We start from the raw sequence: 25,981 nt of genomic DNA on the forward strand, positions 1-25,981 counted from the left end.
AGGGTTGGACACTTGGGATTGCTTTGGCATATCATTGTACATTCTATCTCTGCATTTTTGGCTAAGGAAAAACCAGGGTTTTGCGGCACTGTTTGGGATCCATGTGGATTTATGTTTTGATGGTGTTCTTCTCTAAGTAATTGTAAGTTCATTAGTTTTATGTGCATCATTTTCCTATCTCTTCTTTTGAATTTGAACAAATGAGTGATTAAGGTAGAATCCATTAACTGTTATGCTCTGCCTTTGAATTTGTTTAAATTTCCATGTTTTCATCTGTTTAAGGAGAATTCTTGAGACTCTCTTGCTCTCCTTAGCTCCTCACCAGTCTGATCTATCCATTCACTCACTTTAAAGCATCAAAATGATTTCCTTCCTTGCCCTAATCAGAACTCTGCAGAAACTGTGCCTCATCCCTGAGCCCAATTTGCCTTTCCTTGTTTCCAACATAAAACCCCCAAAAAATTAAATCAAACCCTTGTAATTCATACCTAGCCTAAAATTAGCTTTTATTTCAGTCATCTCGAGCCCCATCTCTTGTCTTTTGCCGAGATCGACCCGGAGAGAGCCCTCTCCTATCCTCGTAGGGCTAGCTACGAGGCTGAGCATGGTTTGATGTGGACCTAGAACCTTGTCTTTTCAGCCTGAGGCAAATCTAGGCTCTAACAAATATAGTGGTGTTACTTCGAGGTTCTCAAGGAGGCTTTCTTTGCTTTCAGATTCACTCAACAAAGGGCTATAGTTAGTTTCTATGAAGGTCTTCGAATCTTGGCCACAAGATTTTTTTCTAGTGTCTACTCTATATCTTTTATCACTTCGCGTTGTTCCATTTTCTTCTTCAGATCTTCACCCAAACATAAGTAATCCAATAATCTGATTGCATTCATAAAATTCCCTTTTCACACAAAAGCATCTTAAACTAGAGTTTCAAAGATCTCAAATACTTACCTTCCGGTCCTTTGAAAAATTGTCGTTCTATTTTGTCGTAGGACACAGTCAAGTGTACTATGAAATTAGTAATGAATCCTACCAATATGATATCAATATAGAAATCAACAACTCTTGAAATCCTATTGTCAATGCTCTTGATTCGTTGTATCAATTCAGGAGTCCATTCCTTAGGTTCATCTCCTTTAAAGTAGTCCTTTCTCTCGGTTAACCTTGATATCCACTTATATAGATCAACATGAACTGAAGAAAAATTTACATTGATTTTCAAAAATATACCTCTATAAACACATTTTAGATGACAAACGAGGACTTCTATTCTCTTGATTTAGCAAATTCTTGTTCTTTCTGTTCTACCCAATCTTGAATTTCTTTCTTCGATAGGTGTCACATCCACATATCTTTCAAACAGATCCCAGTCCCAACAACATAACCATTTTTTGGTTTATAGTGGGTTGGCCCAGGTTCACTCTATACTGTGCACCAACAAATCCCTTAATCATTGGTCCTTTCAGCAATGACCTGCAAGAAGATCACAATCTCACCCAAAGTGACTATGGGAGGATACAAAACCAAGTTTACGTAGCCTTAAGGGATACAGAGATGTGGTATTCTTATGTTTTCTTATACTTAACATTCATAAGTTACTTTTCATTCATACATTACTTCACAACATTGCATTCATCACTTAAAAAATATCATATACATCCATAAAAGTTCACTGTATTGAAACAATATACAACTGTAATAAACTACTACGCTATTATAGATAATAAGCAAATAAACACATGAAGACACAAATTTTACTGTGCTTGATCCCAATGTGTTACTACGTCCATAAGAAGTGTTTCTTATAATAGAGAATTTGTACCACAATAGTTCTTGGCCTACGTACTCAGTTGCAGACTCAGGGCTATGCGCACTCAGCTAAAAAGCCTCGCCTTCTTGCCCAAAACCACAAATCACAAAGATACAACCATTCAATACATGATGTGTTTCTTCTAGACTATCTCCTTATTTATTATGCATCCCTATATATACTATTACATCAAGGGATATATCATTGCAATACCATGGTCCATATACTATGGACTCCCCTAATACAATCTACTATGGTAAAAAACCATTCATCATATACAACATTACATTATTTTAACAAAAAGGAGGGGCTTCGACCTACCCCTAAGCCCATATAGCATGTAGTATATCTACTGTGCAGTCCACTTCGTGCTCTGCTGCATTCTTTACTTCGTACTCCACTCCACAAAATGTGGAGTCTTCACCAAAAACTAGGCCAAGTTGGGTTGCACCCAACATCAGGACATATTAACAAAGTTTGGGTAGATGTGGAACTATTTCATTAGACCCACATATACATGAGAGATGGTAAAGGAGGTTGAAAAATGTATAGAGACATATGTAGACATTTATGGGAAAAAAATTGGCACCCCACAAAAGAAAATAGAGAAATATGGCCCTTCAAAAATTTGAAGGAAGAGTTTGTGGAAATATATCGCACCATCCTCAAAAAGGCCTAGGACATGTTTAGAATTCATAGAGGAAATGAGGGTGAAGATATTCAATGTATCTAATATAGTAATACCTGAAGTAGCCATAGAATAAAGGATAATTTTTCAAATATAACTAGATCAAAGGATGTTGAAAAATGCAGCAAGAAAGTCTCAAATTGATTTTGCCTTGGTCAAATTGAGAAAATTTGAATTTCCACATATGCAGGCAACTCGGATGCATTTAACTTATGTGAAATGGATCTTATCACTCAAATAACTTAGTAAATTTGAGTTAAAGGAGTCAGAGTTTAGTTAATCATGTGTGATTGCTAATTTGAAGAAATCAATATCAATTATTTAAAGTTGTTTTCAGTTAAACTAGTTCTAATTGTTGGAGGAACTAGTGGAAGGTCATTTGTGCATTGAGACTTCAGTCAAACTTAGTGATCATCTAGTTAACTGATCAATCAACCAAAAATAGCTAATGCATGTAGATAATTCGAGTTTTCCAGATGTGGTGGAGATTCAAAGGTTTTGTAACATCAATTGTATACTAGCCTTGAGGGTAAAGGTGTTACATGCAGTAAGATGATCAATCTTGGGAATTGCGCAAGTGTTTTGGAGGAAATTCCCAAATAATAGGGGCCTAATTTCCTTAGGAATTGTGCAAGGAAAGAGGGACTCAAGAAGAGGCAGGAATTGACTAATTCTGGGCCAAATATTCTTAGTGAGCAAAGAGAGGTTATTCACTTGCAGTTTGTGCTCAGTTGAGCAAAGTGATTGTAATACATCTCTATTCATCAGATTAATGCAAGCAGGAAAAGGGGTTTTTAGTAGATTGTTTTCACTTGGAAAAATACTATGTGCATGTGTTTTATTTCTCATTGCATGTATTTGATTGATGTTCTAAATTGTGAATTGAATTCCATAGAGTAGTGAAGTAAGTTTGTGTCTTGTGATATTGATTAAAATTTCAGGAGAAGTTACAAATATACACCATAATTTCTACATGGTATTAGAGTAGAATTCACATTAGAATAGGAATTTCAAAGTTGTTTCTCAGTAGGATCGAAATTCTAGTTCAATGTAGCAGGATCTCTTCAGAGTTGGGAAAATGACCTTCAATGGGTTGAGACTTGAGTATGCCTTGGAAGGCAGCTCAAATTTCATTGCATGGAAGGATCACATGGAGACGGTGTTGGATGAAAATGGATTGCTAGAATACATAGAGACACATGTTGAAAACCACAGACATCTAATGCACATAACCTATCCCAATGGAAGAAAGATGTAACCAAGGACATGAGGATAATCTTAGAGGGAGTACGAGACACATTGTCTAAAATCTCCATGGGAAAGAAACTCCTTTCTCAATGTGGAAAGAACTGAAAGAATTGTTTGAGAATAGTAGTGACCATAGGATGTTGGCACTCAAGGATAAACTTCAAAATATCAAGATGAAAAAGAATGACAATATTCCGCAGTATATGAGAAGGTTCACACAAGTTTTTGATTAGCTTGGAGGAGTTGGTATAAATGTTGCAAAATATGACTTGATAAGCCTAGTTCTTCTAGGCCTTCCTAAAATTTAGCATAGCTACCATGTATTGGTGAACGAGAGGGAGAAATTACCAAATTGGGAACACTTATGGTCTGATTTGGTACAAGAGGAGATCAGGTGAAATACTAGAGATGGGACTTCATCTAAGGGAAAGGGTGAAGAAAAATTTGCATTAGTTGGAAAGGGAAAGAAGCGAAAGGGAAGAAATATCAAACCAAACTAAAATCCAGCCAAGGGAGAAAGAAGAAATATTTTTCAAAAATTAAATGCTTCAATTATCCTAAATTTGGGAACTTTGCCATGAAGTGTCCACACAAAAATTCAAGCAAGAAGAACTTAGGAGGAGTGGCAGGTGAAGCCTTGGCTTCAAATTTTAAGCTTTACTTCACCCTTATTGCATTCATGTTGAGCATCATGATGAGGTGCATGTGGTACCTGGACTCAAGTGCATCGTTCCACATGAGAGGGTGTACAAAGTTTTTTAGTGATGTGGAGGAGAAAGATCTCCAAATGCATATTGAGATGGGGGATGACAGAAGGTACAATGCGACCAGAATTGGTATAGTTAACTTTTAGAGGGAGTTGGGATCCCCTCTTAGACTCAAGGATGTCATGTTCGTTCTAGGCCTAAAGAAAAATCTCATCTTTGTTGCAGATTTCAAAGACCATGGTTATGATGTGATATTTAGCAAAGAGAAAGAATTCTTGAGACACATATCCATGGGATAGGTGAAGTAGATTGTATTTTGTGTGAAGAACCTGTATAAGATAGATGTGGAAGATTATGCTACATTAAGAAATAAGGTGGAGAAGGTGAAGAGTCGCGATGCCAGTTAACTTTGGCACAAAAGACTTGGCTATTTTCTTCATGGAGCCTTGACGATTATGCAACAAATAACCACTGGCCTCCATAAAGGAGCATTTTAGTAGCAAGATGTATGCAGAAGATGTAATTTTGGTAAGTGTACAAAATTTGCATTCCATGTGTTGGATACCTATACCAATAGGATTCATATTTCATGATTGGCAAGAGAAAGTCCAAATATGCTCTGCTTTGATATCACAAAGATCCCATATTTCCTAGAGAACAAGAGGTGTGTAAAATGTTTCAATGTTGATGACCTTATTTCAATTTTGATGGATGATCCAACAGTTTAATCTGGGTCATGCCATGTTTTCAATTTTCTGCTATAGACTAGAGAAAGAAGTCTGTCCAAACTGCTTAATCTTGGCAGACAACTAGTTCAGGTAGAGAAGAAAAGGCTCCCAACAGCTTAATCTGGGACCTTGGAAGAGATAAGGGTAGAAGTAGATAGAAAAAGCAAAAGAAAAAGCCGAAGAAAAGAAAGGGCAAGTAAGGGTTTGCAAGTCCAAATGCACCCTCCAAGAAGAAAAAATGCTAGGCAGCTAGTTGGGTAAGTAGTTGGGGTTGCAGAAAGGTTATCCCTACCATTGCAGAGATGGTAACTGTGGGTATCAAAGCAAAGTCAATTAATTGATTAAGGTGTTCTTCTTCATCAAATTGCAGCAGGAAGCATGACTAACTTCCCTCATTCCCCTCCAATTTCATTTCTAACATTCCCCATCAGCTAAGATTCATGGAAAAAGACTAAGCTTTCATGGTGGTTCATAATCTTCAAAAGCCACATTTCTCGTCTAAAAATATTTTCATTTTGATCTACTCTCAAAACCAAGTTTGTTTCACATAAACTTAGTGGTTTCCCCTCCACTTACCCTCTCATCCATGCTAACACTAACCCTATTATATAAATCCCTTATAACACCTTTTTCCCTAATATTACTAACACCATGGTGTATAAACCCCAAAATCTTATAAATATTCCCCATTTTGGTATTATAGCCAATAAAGTCTCGAGTCAGGGATCAAATGACACCTGGTCATGTTGATAAACCTATGCCAACTACCCCTTCCCCTTCATGAGTTAATTCCTTCATTTCGACCCCCTCTTTGCACATAAAACCCCTAAAAGGCCTAATTCTCACCTTCACCCGCTTCAAATAGCAAAAATCATGAAAAACCCACTTTCTGCTCCCTAACCAAGGTTAGCGCATACAATTGGATTTTTGAAATAAATTGGAAAATCGTTCAAAACATGTATTCATGCCTCCGCCCGCGGCCGTATACACTGGCCATGTCACCTTCCTGATGGTCGTTGGATCAGGCCTTACACATCCAACGGCCCTGATCGCGTCGGACTCTTTCCGACGTCCGTAAATTAACTACGCTATCTTCCTGTCACATCAGTATTTCGATCACCGTCCGATTTGGCTCCTCCAGATCTGACGGCCACCATAGCGTCGGAGCTCATCCGATGCCCGAAGGTTACCTCCCGACGTCCGTATTTTGGGTACGTCACTCCGCTGCCACGCGCCCTCACCACAGCGCGTCGGAGGTACAACTGCGGCAAACCACCACCGTACCGTAAGTGGTGCGATACGAAACCGTTGCCGGTTTCTGGTTTTCCCATTCCGCTTACATTACGTCCTCGCCGCGTCAGCTCCCCGTCGCCTTACGTCACCGCCACCTATGCCGCCACGTCAACTTTCGCCCCAGTCATTGGCCGATCTGTCCCGCCACCTCATCACCCCCGTGGGCCAGTCAGGGCTCGCCACGTCACTCGATGACGTCAGCATGACGTCATCCGACCTTGACCCCACCAATGACGTCATGCTGACGTCATCACAAAAAGGCGCCAAATTGCTAAAAGTCTATATTATGGCCAAAAATCACGTTTTTTACGTTCTTTTCATTCATTTTTCCGTTCTTACTGCTGCATGCGTTCACGTCCGAGCTTGCTGCCAACCTGCTAAATCGACCAGGAGACCTCCAGCGTACGAGTCCAACCTGCATCTACGACCTTTGCTCACTGTTTTACCAGGTATTCTTCATCATTTGTCCTCTGTGCGCCTGCAATTCTCTATAAATCACTCTGAAGGCTTAAAGAACGTTAAAACTTATGAATTCGCCAGTGGATTCCTCTGCATAGCTTTTAATTTCCAACTACCACCTCGAAAAACACCAGCCGAGCTTTGTTCTACCTACATTCTGTTGAAAAACTAGGTTCTGTCTGCGCAATCGCGGCAGGCTCAGTTAAACCAAATTTCACCATTGAGAGAGACAAGGAAAAGCCAAACATTGGTCCTAGTTGCTATAAATAGTATTTAAACTGCTGTAGACTCTGCATTCACCCTTTTCCTCAGACATTTTCATTCTTTGCAAAGAGAACTCTGGTTGTGTTACTCTGCATAGTAACACAGTCCTTGAAGAAACAGAAATCCTAAAGGAGAACAATGGACCCCCCTGTAGCTCCTATAGCTCTCAATGTAGCTCCCCTGAATGCCCCTAATAGAACATTGGACACAAGAGCATTAGCAGACTTGGACTACAAGATATCAGAGGAAATGTTGAGCAAAAGCAGGTTCCATTTACAAATCCTAAATGAAATAAAGATCAAACATGAGAGGGGGACAGACATCCTGGGAATTTGGGATTCATTTCTCCCAATATTCAAGCTTCCTCAGGTTAATCAATTCCCTGAGCTTGTCCACTTAGTTGCTGACTACTATGATGCATCCCAGAGGGCAGTGCTGGACTCTTCAGGCTCAATTCTGTTCCTCATTACCCCTGAAGCCATCAGGGAGATGTTGCAGTTCAAGACAGATCAAAAGCTGGTCCCTCTATCATTAGCTGATTTAATAGTACAGGGAGCCAGGATAACAGAGGCACAAATCACAAAGCTTAATCAGATTTTCATCAAAGCTGATACTGTAAAAACTCCTCCCATCAATTTTGCCTACCTTAACCAGTTGGGCTTAGACCTTGCAGACATGATCAGTCCCATCTTGGGATATGATTCAGTGGAGTATGTGGATGAAACTGTTCTACAAATGATGCTTATGTTCTCCCCAGGAAAGAAACCAATCTACTATGATTATGCCACATACATATCAGATAAGATGCATGAGCAGTTGATGAATCTGTCAAGAGAAAGGGTATTTAAATACACCTCTTACCTATATCATCTGCTCCTATACTTCCAGCATGATAAGTTCTCCTTCCCAAAGAAGAGAGTAGATGCACAGGGCAATCTGAGATCAGTAGTGTATTGGACATCCGTTTTTCACATAGTAAGCTGTTCTCCATACACCTACTGCGAATTTATTGATCTTTTCATCCATCCAGCCTTGACTCTACTGTTGGGTTCACCTCCTCCCAGATTGACAGACGAAATGCAAAGACTCCTGCATTTATCAAAAGCATACAGTATTGGGGATTGGTATTTCTACCAACACCACACCGTTATCAGACTATATGGGTGTGAGTTGCCCCCATTTAAACTACCTAAATTTGTGCCTATGAGGCTACTTGCCTTGGAATACTTCAGGCAGTTTGGTTATGTGGATATGCTCCACTTTTCAGGAAAAGGTAAGAAGGCACAGTTAAAAGTCAGAAATCAACTTGGCCATTTCCTTCTCAATGAAAGGGATGAAGGGTGGAGAGAGGCAGATAGAATGCTTGCGGGCCTTGGTCTCAAATACAGCTTCATATGGAAACCCTATGACCCCAACAACTTCATTACAATGAGGAGGCTCAAATACAAATTATCTGCCTATGGTCATTATAGCCTTCCTCACTTAGAAAAATATGCCAACCAAAGCAAGTGGAGAAGAGGAACTTTAGAAGAAAATGTGACCCAAGAAGAGCTTAATCAAAGAGCTCTAAGAAACCTTAAGAAGATGGCTGACCTTGAGTTTTATTCACAGGTCCCTTCACTGCCAGGCACACAAATTGGAGCAGCAGCGTCTTCTTCAACTGCCCAACATCAAGCTACAAGAACTGGTGAAAACATCTCAGAAAAGGGCAAAGGCAAAGAGATGGAGCAGGAACAGCAACAAAAACAACAGCAGCAAGCAGAAGGGCTGCAGCAAGGGCAGCAAGAAGAACCAGAACAGCAAGAGCAACAACATCAAGAAGAACAAAGGTAGGAGCAGTCTGCCCAGCAAAAGGAAACAGTGGAGACTCCTCAGACCACTGAAAGAACGGTGCCTACAAGACAAGACACTACCTTTGATGCTTCGGTCCTCCAAACCCCTCAAAAGGAGGATACATTTGTCTTTAGAAAAAGGGACAGAGAGACTCCCCTGACATCCTCTATAGACCAGGGAGAGAAAAGGCAGAGACTCAATGATTTTCCAGAGGAGGATATAGCAATAAGAGAGGCATTGGGCATGGGCCCACCCAGCAGAGAAGCTTCAGCAAGTTCCTTCCAGCAGGAACAGGACAGGACCATGGGAGGGGAGGTCAGCTCCTCCAGCTAGCAGAAAGAGGGACAAGTAAGCATCAAGCAGCAATTTATAGACATCAAGAGGAGGAGTGATCCTATCAAAGTACAACTGTACAATCACCTGCTAAACATGGCTCCTTCCAATCAGCAGAGACTTATGTCTGCTTTTGATGTAAGTGAAGGAAAAATGATAATGAGTCACTTTATGCCTACGGCACTCCAGCCACAATCCACTGCTGACTATCTTAGGACTAACCTAGAGGTCCTCGCCAAGGACATACACCCTATGGACAAAATTGAGCTGCATAAGCAAACTGGCGAAATGGTGTATGCTTCATTGGCCGACAAGACTTTGGAGAATTACAAATTAACAAGCAGTCTGAATGCCACAGCTTCCCAGCTAGAACTGGAGAGGGCCTCTTCTCAGGCCAAAGACAACAGGATAAGAGCCCTGGAGGAAATCATTGTAGAAATTGGGCACAATCCTAATGAAATCAAAGGGATACAAGAGATCCTGAAACTTAGAGATGCTGACATGGCTGCACTAAGAAAGAAGATCAAAATTCCAGCCACTATCCATCCACAGACTGATGAGGTAGCAAAGCAAAGGTATGAGCAGGATTCTACTGCCCTGCTAGTTTCCATTTACAAAGAGCTTGTGAAGGCACAAGAAAAATTGGGGCAATATGAAGCTACACAAGCACCTCTACAAGCATCATTAAAACAAGCACAAGAAGGGCAGACATCTCAGCCCTCTCCTCAAGTCATCAATCTTGAGGAGACTATTCCTACTACTGTGCCTCCACCTCAGCAGGCTGAACAAACAGCCACATCTACTTCAGCAGCACCCATCAGCACAGATCAGAGCCTAGATATGCAGAAGCTAAAGAATGAAATACAAATTTTGGAAGCCCAGATGACAGAGCTGAATGAAACTAAGGAAAAGCTGGCCAAGGTAAATGAAAGGCATGATAAGACAAAAAGAGAGGTGGGAGAAAAGGCCAAGGAAATCAAGGCCCTTAAAGACAGGATCAAAGAGCTTGAGAATGAGCTCAAGCTAGATAAAATCATATCTGAGATCAGAGCAATGATATGGTCCAATATTGGTAAATCCATCAACAACCAATGGCCATATATCGAGACAATCCATGAGCAACTAGAGCTCATCCCAAAGGCACAGAAGGAAATCCGAACATCAAGGGCCTTATTAGGAAATATGCCTGAAGTTGCTACAAGAATGATCAATGTGCTTAATCACAAAACAAGTTCTCAGTTAGCCACCATTGGAATCACAAATAGAACTGAGACCATTCAAATGATCAAGAGGGTTCTTACTCTTAGAAATCTAGTGCAGACATTGGACAGGAGAACCCAGGATATGCAGACAGAGGTAAATAAGTTCATGGAGAAATTTCAGGTGTTGCAGAGTAGAGGACTCCCTAGCTTACTGAACAGCGGAGGGAAATTATTCACCCATGAACAGTATGCTAAAAGAGTAAATGTTTTTGCCTCAGCACAGGTCAATGAGAAGGCCAGCACTTCGGAAGACACAGGGCCTATTACAGGACAGATTTTCTATAGTAAGATAGAAAATCTGCTTTTTATAATGAATGAAATTAATCACTTGTTTGATGTAGCCCCAACTTTTTTCAAATATACAGAAGCTGAAGAGACAATGGAGGCCATCCTCAAGCATCAGCTCCCTACACAGGAATGGTGGACAGATGCAATACACAGAATTTTGTAATCAGTAAGGCATTCACCAAATCTCTGTTTTACTACAATTTTTTGTAAAAAGCACAGTTCAGCAAAGTCAGCATGCAGCATAAATCAAAGCTGAGCCAACTCAGCGGATGTAGCGGCCAACAAAGCAGAAAAGGGAACCACAGCTGGCAAACCCGAGAATGCACTGCGCAGCCAAAAGTAAATGCGTATCTCCAGAATTAACACAGAGTAATGCAACCGACTCAGTGACTCTTAAAAGTCAAAACAATGCTCTGACAGACATAAAGGGCATTTACGCTGCATTTAACATTGTAATAACTCCTTGCCTACTTTCTGAACATTACTGAAGATATTTTTCTCTCTCAGATGACTCAATGCCTGAGATATTTTGTATACACCTTTCTATAAAATCCCCTTCGCATGAGATAGCAAGGGTTGTTGTTGATTTCTCCTGAAGAAGTTCTTATGCTGTAATCCTTTTCAGAAGTTAATAGAGCAAAGCAATGGAATTTCTTGGATTTCTGAGGTGTTGGATGCGTTCTGGTGGCTGTTGATAACTACTGGATCCCTGTGTATTTCATCATACAATAAGTCTCTGTATCTCTCTCTGTTAATTAGCTGGTTTTGTTAAAATCCGTATATGTTATCTGTTTTCAATACTAAGCAACAAGGAAAAAGAATAGCTTTCAGGATTTATTCACTGAGTAACCTGAGTTCAATCTGCGTTGTTTATCAATGTTTTCTTCAGCTGTAATCTAGTTAAGTGTAATTCTTAAATGTTGCACTTTCTGGAATACATCTATCACAGTGACCTTTGTCACAGGAATTTAAAGTTTTGCTCCTGTGCAGTGTGCTCACTTTCACCCACCAGCTCAATAGGAAATTCTTGATTGCTTTCTGTTGAATCAACGTACATCACCATTTGATCTAGTTTGTCTGTTTAAAATACACAATAGGCCCTGCAGTTTGAACTCCACCAAACCAGCGTATCAGATCACTTCACAACTCCAGACTCCATTGCCCAATGGTATTATACTATCTAAACACTGCCTCATAAGACCTGAAAGAAATCCTTCAACCAAACACAAAACAAAGCCTGAGCATAATAGCTAGCCTAAAACACCATCATAACAGAGACAAATCATAAAGAGAGAGCCCTCTCTGGTTGCAGTTAGGCTAGGAACTGTAACCCAAAGATTGGTTAGTGGTTACCCCAGCCGTATTCCCTTGGGAGTCATAGGGAACAACCTAGGTGTTAACATAATTGGCGACTCCACTGGGGATCTTCTTAGGATTTTTCAATTACTATCTGTTTTCCAAAGTTACCATCAAACCTGAAACCAGCCAAGAGGCCTTAGAACTGTTTCTGCATCACATTAACAGCTTTAGGGAGGAGCTTGTTTGGGAAATCTTCGTCTTAGCTGTGAGAATATATAGCCATTCCAAAATCTTCATCCAGTCCTTGCAGATATAAAAACTTCCTACAAAATCCCAAAAACAGGTTGGAAGCTGGCTCCTAAGAAAAATCCTCGGCATACTAGGGCAAATCCTGACCCTAAACCACCCATCATTGTTGATAATCCAAATACCATCCAAAGAAACATACGGAGACAGCAAAAGCAGGAGGAGCCTGCTGATGCAAATATAAGTTCGGATCATCCCAGCCTCATTCCCACTCCTTGCAAAGTTCTTTTCCGGTCCACCCCTGGTTCCCCTAGTTCACCATCAACATCGCAAAGTCCTCATCTCACATCTTCATCCACTGCACATACTCCTTTGACCAGTCTCCCACTAGCTACTCATCCCATTAACCCTGTTATACCACTGATCCCTGCTGTCCCATTTGTTCCTATTAACCCTCTAAACCTAATAAATATGGCTAACAGGTATGCACCGCTGCAGATACCAGCTAATGCTGCGGCCTTACCTCAAGATTATCAAAGTAAAATCTCATATTTTGACTCAAATGGCTCTCTAACAGCTATCCAGCATGCCAAGAAGATGCAAGACCACTTTGAGACCTATGAAATAGATGATGACACTGTCAGAATGAGAATTTTTGTTCAAAGTTTAACTGGGGATGTTAGAACTTGGTTCAGATCCCTCAATGCAAACTCCATTACAACACCTGATCAGCTTTACGAAGCTTTTACTGAGAGATGGGAGAAGAAGAAAGATCCTCTCCACGTACTTGGTGAATATGACACTATTAAGAGAGGTCCCCAGGAGACAGTTTTGGAATATTGTGCTAGGTTTAACAATGTATATAATGCTATTCCACAGAACTTAAGGCCTCCTCCTGATTTAGCCCTGTATAAATTCCTTGATGGTTTTGACCCTGATATGGCCTATCAGTTGAAGGAAAGAGATCCTCCAACCCTTGAAGAAGCTCAAAGGGTTGCTGTCACAGTGGAAGCTAACCTAATTGCCAAAAGAAACAGGGCAAAATTGGAGAAAAGGACTGCCTTTAAAGAAGAACCCTCGGGCTTTGATCAAAAGCTGGATGCAATACTAAATAGCATGAAGAGATTGGGTGAAAGAGTGGAATCAGTTGAAAGAAAGTCATCATGGGAAGCACCACAAAACAACCCTCCTAGAAATCCGAATTTCAGGAGAACCCAAAACCAAAACATCGGTAGAACAAGTGCTGACCAAGACATTAGACCCCCTTTCCAAGAAAATTATGCAGAAACTTCAACATCAACTGAACCTAATGAAGACCCTGAGATTAATCTAATGGGTCTAGATGGTAAAAGCCAGGTTTTCTTAACACAAGAGGACCATGAGGATGATGAAATCAAAATATTCCAAACTAAATCAGGAGAATCCTTTGATTTTAAACAAGGATATGATAGTGCTGTCTATGAAGTTCACAAACAATACAAGCTAAGGAGTAGGACTGTAAATGTAAATCAGCCTGAAAAGATAAAAGATAAACAGCAGTCTAAAGGAACCATAGTCACAGAACCTAATGACAAAACAAACTTGCCTACAGAAGAAGTAGTGGTTGAAGAGGTCACCACACTTTTGTCACCACTACAACGGCCTATGGCAACGTCGTCCTCTCACCCTGACTTAGATATTACCCCTCCGGACATGAGCAAAAGGGGCAGGTCTCAAAGTCAAGATGAAAACCAACAAGAAGATGTAATGAGCAAAGAAAGGGCTGCTATCCATAACTCCAAAACCCAAGCTGATAAACCTTTTGACCTAGGCACAGAGATTGGCAAACTAAAGATAGCAATTCCCCTCTTAGAACTAGCTAAGCATGACATCTATAAACAACAGATTAAGAAATCCCTTCAACTCACTAATAGCAAAGATGATGTAAATGTGTTAGATGACACTCCAGAATTACTGTTTGGCCCAGAGGTAGATGGAAAAACAGCAGTTACAGGGATATTACCTTTTTATGTCAGCTTGCATATTCATGACAAAATTCTGCATAACGCGATGTTTGACTCAGGTGCTTCTCATAACCTCATGCCAAAAGCAGTCATGGAAAGATTGAATTTGGATATAACAAGACCATACAAGGACCTGTTTTCCTTTGACTCCAGCCAAGTCAAGTGTTTAGGTCTAATAAAAGATATATGTGTGTCCCTGGTTCAATACCCCAACAAAACCATTCTAATGGATGTTGTAGTTGCTGATATCCCACCTAAATATGGGATGTTGTTATCAAGATCATGGGGAGCCAAACTCCAAGGCTCCCTGCAATTAGATATGTCATATTCCACCATCTCTGTCTTTGGGCAACCAAAGAGACTCTACAGAGAAACACTCATGAAATACATGGTCAGTAGTGAGGAAAAGCCTCAAAACTTTCCTGTATATGCTGTCCATTCAGACATAGATTCGTTCATTCTCTTCAATGACAGCGCAAGCCTCTCAAACAATGACATTAGGACCGAAACCCTCATGCAAGAACAAAACATTAATCAAGGAGGTATCACCCATAAAATATCGATCAGTCAAGCACTGGACACGACCCCTCCTCTAGTTGTCAAAGATTTTCAATCCAATGATGAAACTGTCCCAGAACACAAGCCAAAGAAGAAACCCCAACTCCTGCTTACATTGCCATCACATGAACAGATCTTTAAATCTCCTGTCAAGCAAGATATCCTGTGGGTCTTAGAATTTGATGGCTCAGTCAACAAGTTAGGGGCAGGAGCTGGAGTTTGGATACATAACAAAGAGAAAACCCATGCAGAAGGCAGAGCTTGTAGGTTAAACTTTAGATGCACTAATAACATGGCAGAGTATGAAGCTCTGTCACTAGGTCTCAAGCTAGTAAAGGCATTACAAGCTCCTACGGTTTCGATCATGGGAGACTCTGATCTAGTGATTCAACAAGTGAAAGGAAGTTTTGTCACCAATGACAAGAGGTTGAGGTCTTACAGGTCTGCTGTAATTGAAATATTGGAGACTTTCTCTGAGTTCTTTATCACAAAAATTTCAAGGGGCCACAATCTCCACGCACACAGTTTGGCAACATTTTCCAGCACCTTCAAATTCCCACTAGAGCCCAATAACTGCTTCACAGCCGAGGTCAGATACAGACCTTCCGTTCCAAACAATATCAAAGAATGGCAAGTATTTGAGGATGACATGCAAATAAACAATTTTCTAACCTTACAGCAAGAGTTTGCAGGATTAAATATTGACACTGAATCAACAAGTCAATCACAAATAGCGTTTCAACAGATGGCTCAGCCAATGTCACCTAGAACAGCAAAACAATTACTCAGTCCAACCATTTTCAATAATCAAAACATTCAGCAAATTCACCAAATTGACTGTGAAGAGGTGAGCGACGCTGAAGCTGAAATCATACAACTCAACGACAACTTCCTTCCAGTAGGCCTTACCCCACTAGAGGACATTTTTGATTCAAATGACGTCCCCAGGAAACCAAAGATGCAGCCATTAGATGCAGCAGTTGAAGAATGCAACATTGGTACTATTGACAAGCCTAAAATAATAAAGCTATCTGCTTCTTTGCCCCCTGATCAAAAACCCAAATACATTGACCTCTTTAAAGAGTTTCAAGATGTTTTTGCATGGGGTTATGAGGACCTAAAGTCCTATGATACTTCTGTCATCCAGCATACCATTCCCCTCAAGCCTAATCAAAAACCATTCAAACAGAAGTTGAGAAGGATCAATCCTATACTCCTTCCTTCCATCAAAAAGGAATTGCAGAAAATGTTCAAAGCTGGTATCATAGCACCAATCAGGTTCTCTGAGTGGATTTCAAATTTAGTCCCTACAAGAAAGAAAACTGGTGAGATTAGACTTTGTGTAGACCTAAGGAATTTAAATCAAGTATCACTCAAAGATAATTATCCTTTACCCAAAATGGATCACATTCTCCAAAGAGTGGTGGGGGCTTCAAGGATGTCATTGCTTGATGGATTCTCAGGCTTTAATCAAATCCTAGTGCACCCTGATGATCAAGACAAAACTGCATTTACAACCCCATGGGGAACTTTCAAGTATGTAAAAATGCCCTTTGGATTGAAAAACGCAGGGGCAACTTTTCAGAGAGCAATGGATATTGCTTTTGCAAAAGAAATTCATGACTTCCTAGTCATTTACTTAGATGATCTTACACCCTTTTCAAAATCTGACCAAGAACACCTGAAACATTTGAGACAGATCTTCCTAACATGCAGGAAATATGGCATTTCCTTAAATCCCAAGAAGTCATTATTTGGCTTGGAAGAAGGGAAACTCTTGGGGCACATTATTTCAAAGGATGGCATAAGAATTGATCCAGATAGGATACAAGCTATCCTACAAATGCCTCACCCAAGGAATGTCAAGGAGTTGCAAGGATTCTTAGGAAAAATCAACTTTTTAAGAAGATTTATCCCAAATTTAGCAGAACTTATCAGATTATTGAACAACATGTTAAAGAAAGATTCAAAGGTCAAATGCACTGTTGAAGCCAAGCAAGCCTTTGAAGGCATAAAACTGGCCCTTACCCAAACCCCAGTGTTGACCAATCCTCAGTTTGACAGAGAATTCATCATCTTCTCTTTTGCCTCCCAGCATACCATTGCTGCTGTCTTATTACAGAAAGATGACCAAGGGAATGATAAGCCTATTGCCTTCTTCAGTAGGGCTCTTAGAGATGCCCCTCTAAAATATCAAATTATGGAGAAGCAAGCCTATGCTTTGGTCAAAGCTATCAAAGACTTTAGGATTTACATCCTTTACTCCCATGTTGTGGCTTATGTACCAAGTGCTATTGTCAAAGACATTCTCACCCAAGAAAACTTAGAGGGCAGAAGAGGAAAATGGATTGCCAGCATACTTGAATTTGACATTGAAATAAAACCTACAAAGCTAATAAAAGGGCAAGGCTTGGCCAAATTAATGACAGAATCAAATTTCCAGGCCCTAGATATCAATCAGCTGGACAGTGAAACAGAGCTGGCGACTCCAAAGATCAATGTAGCCTTTGAACAATCTCCTTGGTACTCTGATATCTGTTATGTGTTACAAAACCTGTGTGCTCCCCCAGGACTGTCCAGAACTAAGTGTAGGTTCCTAAAAATGAAAACATCTAGATTTTGTGTGATGGATGGAAATTTACTCTGGAAAAACCATGAAGGTATATTGCTGCACTGTCTAATGGAGAATGAAACTAACAATATCATGCAAGATTTCCATGCAGGAGACTGTGGTGGACATTTGTACTGGAAGTCCACTGTGGACAAGATATTGAGGGCTGGTTATTACTGGCCCACCATGTTCTCTAACGTTAAGAAATTCACAACCTCATGCCACAAATGCCAAGTGTTTGAGGGCAAAAGATAGTTGCTGCCACTTCCCTTAAGGCCCATTGCAACAGAGAGACCTTTCCAACAATGGGGCTTGGATTTCATTGGGGAAATTCATCCCTCATCTTCAGGCCAACACAGATGGATTTTGACAGCAACAGACTACTTCACCAAGTGGATTGAAGCTGCCCCATGCAGACAAGCAAATGATTCAGTAATCATTCAGTTTTTGGAAAACAATATACTGGCTAGATTTGGCTGTCCAGACAAGATAATAACAGACAACGCTGCTGCTTTCAGATCCAAGAAGATGGTGAACTTCTGCAATAAATTTCATATTACTCTGGGCCATTCTACTGCATACTATCCCCAAGGAAACGGCCTTGTTGAATCATCAAACAAAAGTTTAATAAACATCATAAAGAAGGTGCTGGAAGAGAACAAAAAGAACTGGCATAAGAAACTAGTCAATGCTTTATGGGCAGATAGACTAACAACAAAAAGATCAATTGGGACCAGCCCATATGAGTTAGTTTATGGATTAGAAGCCAAATTCCCTTCAGCACTAGGAGTGCCGGTTATGAAGCTTCTGCAAGAGAGTCAAGCAGAGCCAAATGATATGCAAAGGAGGATCAACCAGATAATTTGCCTACAGCAAACTAGAGAACAAGTTTTCAGCAGAGTGCAGATATTACAAGAAAAATTGAAAAAGGCCTTTGATAGAAGAACCAAAGCAGAAGATTTCAGGGTGGGAGACAAAGTCTTAAAGTGGGATGCAAGAAGAGAAGAGAAAGGAAAACATGGAAAATTTGATTCTTTATGGAGAGGACCATTTGCTGTCCAAGCAGTACAAGGTAACAACACTTACTTCCTTAAAAGTCTGACTGAAACTGACTTGGATGAAGGTCCTGTCAATGGCAGGATGCTGAAGCACTATTTTGACTATTCCCCATGAGTGGAATCTAAGGATCCCTTGTATATATGCAGATGTACATATTATTTTCTGTTTAGATTGTAAAATGCAGTTTTCTAAGTGATTCATCAACCAGCAAAAGGCAAATAGAATCAGAGGTCTTCCAAGAAAGAAGCACACAATTTTGATACATCAAAACAGCAAATTTCAAGATTGGTATGGGTAGTCAAAGAGCAAGGCAATCTGACCTGCTGTTCTTGGTCTTTCAAAAGAAAAACCATCCCCATGTGGAGCCACTGTTGGATACCTATACCAATAGGATTCATATTTCATGATTGGCAAGAGAAAGTCCAAATATGCTCTGCTTTGATATCACAAAGATCCCATATTTCCTAGAGAACAAGAGGTGTGTAAAATGTTTCAATGTTGATGACCTTATTTCAATTTTGATGGATGATCCAACAGTTTAATCTGGGTCATGCCATGTTTTCAATTTTCTGCTATAGACTAGAGAAAGAAGTCTGTCCAAACTGCTTAATCTTGGCAGACAACTAGTTCAGGTAGAGAAGAAAAGGCTCCCAACAGCTTAATCTGGGACCTTGGAAGAGATAAGGGTAGAAGTAGATAGAAAAAGCAAAAGAAAAAGCCGAAGAAAAGAAAAGGCAAGTAAGGGTTTGCAAGTCCAAATGCACCCTCCAAGAAGAAAAAATGCTAGGCAGGTAGTTGGGTAAGTAGTTGGGGTTGCAGAAAGGTTATCCCTACCATTGCAGAGATGGTAACTGTGGGTATCAAAGCAAAGTCAATTAATTGATTAAGGTGTTCTTCTTCATCAAATTGCAGCAGGAAGCATGACTAACTTCCCTCATTCCCCTCCAATTTCATTTCTAACATTCCCCATCAGCTAAGATTCATGGAAAAAGACTAAGCTTTCATGGTGGTTCATAATCTTCAAAAGCCACATTTCTTGTCTAAAAATCTTTTCATTTTGATCTACTCTCAAAACCAAGTTTGTTTCACATAAACTTAATGGTTTCCCCTCCACTTACCCTCTCATCCATGCTAACACTAACCCTATTATATAAATCCCTTATAACACCTTTTTCCCTAATATTACTAACACCATGGTGTATAAACCCCAAAATCTTATAAATATTCCCCCTTTTGGTATTATAGCCAATAAAGTCTCGAGTCAGGGATCAAATGACACCTGGTCATGTTGATAAACCTATGCCAACTACCCCTTCCCCTTCATGAGCTAATTCCTTCATTTCGACCCCCTCTTTGCACATAAAACCCCTAAAAAGGCCTAATTCTCACCTTCACCCGCTTCAAATAGCAAAAATCATGAAAAACCCACTTTCTGCTCCCTAACCAAGGTTAGCGCATACAATTGGATTTTTGAAATACATTGGAAAATCGTTCAAAACATGTATTCATGCCTCCGCCCGCGGCCGTATACACTGGCCATGTCACCTTCCTGATGGCCGTTGGATCAGGCCTTACACATCCAACGGCCCTGATCGCGTCGGACTCTTTCCGACGTCCGTAAATTAACTACGCTATCTTCCTGTCACATCAGTATTTCGATCACCGTCCGATTTGGCTCCTCCAGATCTGACGGCCACCATAGCGTCGGAGCTCATCCGATGCCCGAAGGTTACCTCCCGACGTCCGTATTTTGGGTACGTCACTCCGCTGCCACGCGCCCTCACCACAGCGCGTCGGAGGTACAACTGCGGCAAACCACCACCGTACCGTAAGCGGTGCGATACGAAACCGTTGCCGGTTTCCGGTTTTCCCATTCCGCTTACATTACGTCCTCGCCGCGTCAGCTCCCCGTCGCCTTACGTCACCGCCACCTATGCCGCCACGTCAACTTTCGCCCCAGTCATTGGCCGATCTGTCCCGCCACCTCATCACCCCCGTGGGCCAGTCAAGGCTCGCCACGTCACTCGATGACGTCAGCATGACGTCATCCGACCTTGACCCCACCAATGACGTCATGCTGACGTCATCACAAAAAGGCGCCAAATTGCTAAAAGTCTATATTATGGCCAAAAATCACGTTTTTTACGTTCTTTTCATTCATTTTTCCGTTCTTACTGCTGCATGCGTTCATGTCCGAGCTTGCTGCCAACCTGCTAAATCGACCAGGAGACCTCCAGCGTACGAGTCCAACCTGCATCTACGACCTTTGCTCACTGTTTTACCAGGTATTCTTCATCATTTGTCCTCTATGCGCCTGCAATTCTCTATAAATCACTCCGAAGGCTTAAAGAACGTTAAAACTTATGAATTCGCCAGTGGATTCCTCTGCATAGCTTTTAATTTCCAACTACCACCTCGAAAAACACCAGCCGAGCTTTGTTCTACCTACATTCTGTTGAAAAACTAGGTTCTGTCTGCGCAATCGCGGCAGGCTCAGTTAAACCAAATTTCACCATTGAGAGAGACAAGGAAAAGCCAAACATTGGTCCTAGTTGCTATAAATAGTATTTAAACTGCTGTAGACTCTGCATTCACCCTTTTCCTCAGACATTTTCATTCTTTGCAAAGAGAACTCTGGTTGTGTTACTCTGCATAGTAACACAGTCCTTGAAGAAACAGAAATCCTAAAGGAGAACAATGGACCCCCCTGTAGCTCCTATAGCTCTCAATGTAGCTCCCCTGAATGCCCCTAATAGAACATTGGACACAAGAGCATTAGCAGACTTGGACTACAAGATATCAGAGGAAATGTTGAGCAAAAGCAGGTTCCATTTACAAATCCTAAATGAAATAAAGATCAAACATGAGAGGGGGACAGACATCCTGGGAATTTGGGATTCATTTCTCCCAATATTCAAGCTTCCTCAGGTTAATCAATTCCCTGAGCTTGTCCACTTAGTTGCTGACTATTATGATGCATCCCAGAGGGCAGTGCTGGACTCTTCAGGCTCAATTATGTTCCTCATTACCCCTGAAGCCATCAGGGAGATGTTGCAGTTCAAGACAGATCAAAAGCTGGTCCCTCTATCATTAGCTGATTTAATAGTACAGGGAGCCAGGATAACAGAGGCACAAATCACAAAGCTTAATCAGATTTTCATCAAAGCTGATACTGTGCAAACTCCTCCCATCAATTTTGCCTACCTTAACCAGTTGGGCTTAGACCTTGCAGACATGATCAGTCCCATCTTGGGATATGATTCAGTGGAGTATGTGGATGAAACTGTTCTACAAATGATGCTTATGTTCTCCCCAGGAAAGAAACCAATCTACTATGATTATGCCACATACATATCAGATAAGATGCATGAGCAGTTGATGAATCTGTCAAGAGAAAGGGTATTTAAATACACCTCTTACCTATATCATCTGCTCCTATACTTCCAGCATGATAAGTTCTCCTTCCCAAAGAAGAGAGTAGATGCATAGGGCAATCTGAGATCAGTAGTGTATTGGACATCCGTTTTTCACATAGTAAGCTGTTCTCCATACACCTACTGCGAATTTATTGATCTTTTCATCCATCCAGCCTTGACTCTACTGTTGGGTTCACCTCCTCCCAGATTGACAGACGAAATGCAAAGACTCCTGCATTTATCAAAAGCATACAGTATTGGGGATTGGTATTTCTACCAACACCACACCGTTATCAGACTATATGGGTGTGAGTTGCCCCCATTTAAACTACCTAAATTTGTGCCTATGAGGCTACTTGCCTTGGAATACTTCAGGCAGTTTGGTTATGTGGATATGCTCCACTTTTCAGGAAAAGGTAAGAAGGCACAGTTAAAAGTCAGAAATCAACTTGGCCATTTCCTTCTCAATGAAAGGGATGAAGGGTGGAGAGAGGCAGATAGAATGCTTGCGGGCCTTGGTCTCAAATACAGCTTCATATGGAAACCCTATGACCCCAACAACTTCATTACAATGAGGAGGCTCAAATACAAATTATCTGCCTATGGTCATTATAGCCTTCCTCACTTAGAAAAATATGCCAACCAAAGCAAGTGGAGAAGAGGAACTTTAGAAGAAAATGTGACCCAAGAAGAGCTTAATCAAAGAGCTCTAAGAAACCTTAAGAAGATGGCTAACCTTGAGTTTTATTCACAGGTCCCTTCACTGCCAGGCACACAAATTGGAGCAGCAGCGTCTTCTTCAACTGCCCAACATCAAGCTACAAGAACTGGTGAAAACATCTCAGAAAAGGGCAAAGGAAAAGAGATGGAGCAGGAACAGCAACAAAAACAACAGCAGCAAGCAGAAGCGCTGCAGCAAGGGCAGCAAGAAGAACCAGAACAGCAAGAGCAACAACATCAAGAAGAACAAAGGCAGGAGCAGTCTGCCCAGCAAAAGGAAACAATGGAGACTCCTCAGACCACTGAAAGAACGGTGCCTACAAGACAAGACACTACCTTTGATGCTTCGGTCCTCCAAACCCCTCAAAAGGAGGATACATTTGTCTTTAGAAAAAGGGACAGAGAGACTCCCCTGACATCCTCTATAGACCAGGGAGAGAAAAGGCAGAGACTCAATGATTTTCCAGAGGAGGATATAGCAATAAGAGAGGCATTGGGCATGGGCCCACCCAGCAGAGAAGCTTCAGCAAGTTCCTTCCAGCAGGAACAGGACAGGACCATGGGAGGGGAGGTCAGCTCCTCCAGCCAGCAGAAAGAGGGACAAGTAAGCATCAAGCAGCAATTTATAGACATCAAGAGGAGGAGTGATCCTATCAAAGTACAACTGTACAATCACCTGCTAAACATGGCTCCTTCCAATCAGCAGAGACTTATGTCTGCTTTTGATGTAAGTGAAGGAAAAATGATAATGAGTCACTTTATGCCTACGGCACTCCAGCCACAATCCACTGTTGACTATCTTAGGACTAACCTAGAGGTCCTCGCCAAGGACATACACCCTACGGACAAAATTGAGCTGCATAAGCAAACTGGCGAAATGGTGTATGCTTCATTGGCCGACGAGACTTTGGAGAATTACAAATTAACAAGCAGTCTGAATGCCACAGCTTCCCAGCTAGAACTGGAGAGGGCCTCTTCTCAGGCCAAAGACAACAGGATAAGAGCCCTGGAGGAAATCATTGTAGAAATTGGGCACAATCCTAATGACATCAAAGGGATACAAGAGATCCTGAAACTTAGAGATGCTGACATGGCTGCACTAAGAAAGAAGATCAAAATTCCAGCCACTATCCATCCACAGACTGATGAGGTAGCAAAGCAAAGGTATGAGCAGGATTCTACTGCCTTGCTAGTTTCCATTTACAAAGAGCTTGTGAAGGCACAAGAAAAATTGGGGCAATATGAAGCTACACAAGCACCTCTACAAGCATCATTAAAACAAGCACAAGAAGGGCAGACATCTCAGCCCTCTCCTCAAGTCATCAATCTTGAGGAGACTATTCCTACTACTGTGCCTCCACCTCAGCAGGCTGAACAAACAGCCACATCTACTTCAGCAGCACCCATCAGCACAGATCAGAGCCTAGATATGCAGAAGCTAAAGAATGAAATACAAATTTTGGAAGCCCAGATGACAGAGCTGAATGAAACTAAGGAAAAGCTGGCCAAGGTAAATGAAAGGCATGATAAGACAAAAAGAGAGGTGGGAGAAAAGGCCAAGGAAATCAAGGCCCTTAAAGACAGGATCAAAGAGCTTGAGAATGAGCTCAAGCTAGATAAAATCATATCTGAGATCAGAGCAATGATATGGTCCAATATTGGTAAATCCATCAACAACCAATGGCCATATATCGAGACAATCCATGAGCAACTAGAGCTCATCCCAAAGGCACAGAAGGAAATCCGAACATCAAGGGCCTTATTAGGAAATATGCCTGAAGTTGCTACAAGAATGATCAATGTGCTTAATCACAAAACAAGTTCTCAGTTAGCCACCATTGGAATCACAAATAGAACTGAGACCATTCAAATGATCAAGAGGGTTCTTACTCTTAGAAATCTAGTGCAGACATTGGACAGGAGAACCCAGGATATGCAGACAGAGGTAAATAAGTTCATGGAGAAATTTCAGGTGTTGCAGAGTAGAGGACTCCCTAGCTTACTGAACAGCGGAGGGAAATTATTCACCCATGAACAGTATGCTAAAAGAGTAAATGTTTTTGCCTCAGCACAGGTCAATGAGAAGGCCAGCACTTCGGAAGACACAGGGCCTATTACAGGACAGATTTTCTATAGTAAGATAGAAAATCTACTTTTTATAATGAATGAAATTAATCACTTGTTTGATGTAGCCCCAACTTTTTTCAAATATACAGAAGCTGAAGAGACAATGGAGGCCATCCTCAAGCATCAGCTCCCTACACAGGAATGGTGGACAGATGCAATACACAGAATTTTGTAATCAGTAAGGCATTCACCAAATCTCTGTTTTACTACAATTTTTTGTAAAAAGCACAGTTCAGCAAAGTCAGCATGCAGCATAAATCAAAGCTGAGCCAACTCAGCGGATGTAGCGGCCAACAAAGCAGAAAAGGGAACCACAGCTGGCAAACCTGAGAATGCACTGCGCAGCCAAAAGTAAATGCGTATCTCTAGAATTAACACAGAGTAATGCAACCGACTCAGTGACTCTTAAAAGTCAAAACAATGCTCTGACAGACATAAAGGGCATTTACGCTGCATTTAACATTGTAATAACTCCTTGCCTACTTTCTGAACATTACTGAAGATATTTTTCTCTCTCAGATGACTCAATGCCTGAGATATTTTGTATACACCTTTCTATAAAATCCCCTTCGCATGAGATAGCAAGGTTGTTGTTGATTTCTCCTGAAGAAGTTCTTATGCTGTAATCCTTTTCAGAAGTTAATAGAGCAAAGCAATGGAATTTCTTGGATTGCTGAGGTGTTGGATGCGTTCTGGTGGCTGTTGATAACTACTGGATCCCTGTGTATTTCATCATACAATAAGTCTCTGTATCTCTCTCTGTTAATTAGCTGTTTTTGTTAAAATCCGTATATGTTATCTGTTTTCAATACTAAGCAACAAGGAAAAAGAATAGCTTTCAGGATTTATTCACTGAGTAACCTGAGTTCAATCTGCGTTGTTTATCAATGTTTTCTTCAGCTGTAATCTAGTTAAGTGTAATTCTTAAATGCTGCACTTTCTGGAATACATCTATCACAGTGACCTTTGTCACAGGAATTCAAAGTTTTGCTCCTGTGCAGTGTGCTCACTTTCACCCACCAGCTCAATAGGAAA

This window comes from Pinus tabuliformis, chromosome 6 (assembly GCF_031772625.1).
Source record: "Pinus tabuliformis cultivar Carrire ecotype Pingquan chromosome 6, CPIR1, whole genome shotgun sequence".
Taxonomy (NCBI): domain Eukaryota; kingdom Viridiplantae; phylum Streptophyta; class Pinopsida; order Pinales; family Pinaceae; genus Pinus; species Pinus tabuliformis.